Source organism: Galeopterus variegatus, unplaced genomic scaffold (genome assembly GCF_000696425.1).
Source record: "Galeopterus variegatus unplaced genomic scaffold, G_variegatus-3.0.2 Scaffold5072, whole genome shotgun sequence".
In the NCBI taxonomy this organism is placed as follows: Eukaryota; Metazoa; Chordata; class Mammalia; order Dermoptera; family Cynocephalidae; genus Galeopterus; species Galeopterus variegatus.
In genome coordinates, this window is record NW_007731183.1 from 144,467 (window position 1) to 147,068 (window position 2,602).

At 42.4% G+C, this 2,602-nt stretch overlaps 1 pseudogene; it reads left to right on the forward strand.

Annotated features, from left to right (window-relative positions):
- Positions 1-2,301: 2,301 nt before the first annotated feature.
- LOC103604288 overlaps positions 2,302-2,602 on the forward strand; it is a 20,554-nt pseudogene continuing 20,253 nt past the window's right edge.

Sequence of the window (2,602 nt, forward strand, 5' to 3'; positions counted from 1 at the left end):
GGGAAGGCTTTTTGTACAGCTCAGGTTTCAATTGTTGACCTTGTTTTTGCTTCTGGGTCTTTTAAGTTTGGTACACCTGGATTGCATGGAAACTGTGGTCTGGGCCTGACACTTTTCAGCAAACTGCACCCCCTGCAGTTCTATATTCCTGACCAGTTACCACTAAGAGGTCCTGTGCTGGTCTGGGCCTGAGACTTTTCAGCAAACTGCACCCCCTGCAGTTCTATATTCCTGACCAGTTACCACTAAGAGGTCCTGTGATGACTGTGTGGCAGGTCAGCTGTCCATGCTGTGCCCCAATATTCCCACAGTGGGCCTGTCTCCCCCACTGCCCATACTCCAAACACTTACCATGGGATGGGCTACATGTCAATCCCTTGTGATGACTCACCATCCTCTAAGTGGCTCCTTTCTTTTTTTGATTATCTGTGGATCCTTGCTCCTATGTGGGTCCACAGGAACCCTATTAGTGATCTTGCTGACTTGAGGGCCACCAAGGCTCTCTTCTCCCCAGCTGCTTCCAAGCAACATCATCCAAAGTGAACAGCTGCTGCTTTTGCCTGCTTCTGTTTTATGCACTCACCCGGACCAGCCTTGAAGCGGCCAGGATTTGAAATGGTCAGAATAGTCCTTTCTTTCTCTCATCATGGCTTCCTCTACCTTCATGAAGTCTGTAGGTCTCTCCTCCTCTTCCTCTGAGCTCTAGCAGCCCCAGCTTGGCTGTCGTTTCTTTTTAATGGTTGTAAAATGGTTGATTTGTAGGAGAGAGTGATGTGGGTGACCATCTATTCTGCCATCTTGACCAGAATCCATAAACATTTTTAATCTATGTAAATTCAATGGGCCTACTTTGGGAAATATTTTCTCCAAAGAGGATTTATTTTTGCCTTCTTACCACTTTAGAGGTTTAGGCTCAGAGCAATGGATCAAGACTTAGCTTTCTACTTCCTTGTTGTTTCAAGAATCAATATGCCTGTAAAAAAGTTCTCATGGGAATCAGTTGCAGGGCATCCATGCTCCTCTCTGCTTGTGCATCTCCAGGATGGCTCCCTGCAACTCTTGTTGCCTGCTGCTCTGTTTCCCACTGTTCTGGACTTAGTGGTCTACTTCTTTGGCTTTACTCTATGTACCCAAAGCCCAAATCCCTGGTGCTCCAGTTGCTGTCTCCCTTACTTCTTTCCCTGCAGCAGCTCCAGACTCAACTCTTATTTGTTTATGTTTTCATTTGTTACTTAGTTTTGTTGTTTGTTTGCTTATGGAGTAGAGGGTTTGGTGATTTTCTACTTTTATGAGTCACACAGAACCCAGAGAATGTATCTGTCTGTGTTCTATTTATGCAGTGGGAATGCCTAGGCTCATGATAGAAAACTGAAATCATAGAGAGTTTTAAACAAAGCTACATTTTAAAAATCCTTTTTGCCCATCAGGAGATAATTATGAGGAAGACCAGATCAGTTATAGACAAAATAAAGATACTACAATTTTCTTAGCAATTTGGCTACAACTTAAACTTAATAAACCATTTTCTGGCTGGGATGTGAAAGGCTGTGGAAGATGTTTGTTCCCACAATAACACACAAAATACTCAGATATAAAATTCTTACTTAGCTATGAAACTACTGAAGAGTGAAGGATTAAAGAAAAGCCCAGATGAACTGATTTTCTGAGAGAGGAGCCCTTTATAAGTGACGACCATGCAGTGGCAGTTTATTGGGGCAGAGGTGAAAAAGAAAGTCTGCTAAAGGCTGAGATAGATGAGCTATTGGTAATGTTGGTGGCAGGGCAGGGATATTGGAGTCTAGGAGACTCCAAAATGCAGCAATAATGTATTTGACTTAAAAATTCTCCCTTGGCTTCCCACTCCTATCTTGCCAAGAAAAGGGCAGTGATCATGTGGCTAGAAAGCAGAAGGAACTCTCTAGTCTAATGCATTATCATGGTGCCTGGAAAGGGGTTCTATTACTACGGATTCAAGAGGTTAGACTGAGGTCCAACCCACACCAGGCTCCAGGATCAAACATTGAGAAGATCAAAGAAATCAGACGTGGGCAGAAACAGCTGTGACATTATGTGAAAAAGCTAACTAGTGATGAGTTCAATCTTAAAAAGTGCTGCCTAGTCCAAGGTTAACTTGATACTTAGTGAAATTGGAATAATATCTTTAGCAGCAACACAGAGGAAAGAGATTGCACATGATTAGAAGTAAAAACAAAGCAAAACAGTTACATAAGGCAATGTCCACTGTTAACTATCTACAATGTTCAGTACACATAAAACATTATGACATCATAAAACCTAGCCATGGGTAACCCAGACATTGGAACTAGCAGCAAAGGATTTAAAAAACTTGTATTATAGATATATTTTAAAGTTTATAAAGAAAAGATGAAACAAGTGTCCCAACCCATGGGATATTCAACGCAGACCCTGGAGGAGGGAGTGGGAATTGGATGGGACAAGAGACGTGAGAAATGGAGACAAGATAGTATTCTGATCAAGTCTCGTTTATTAGCCAGAAGGTCACAGATTATATAGACAGTGGGAGGGAATCAGCAGATAAGGAAGTGAGCAGCAGATGGTTTACTGAGAAAACTGCAGGGCG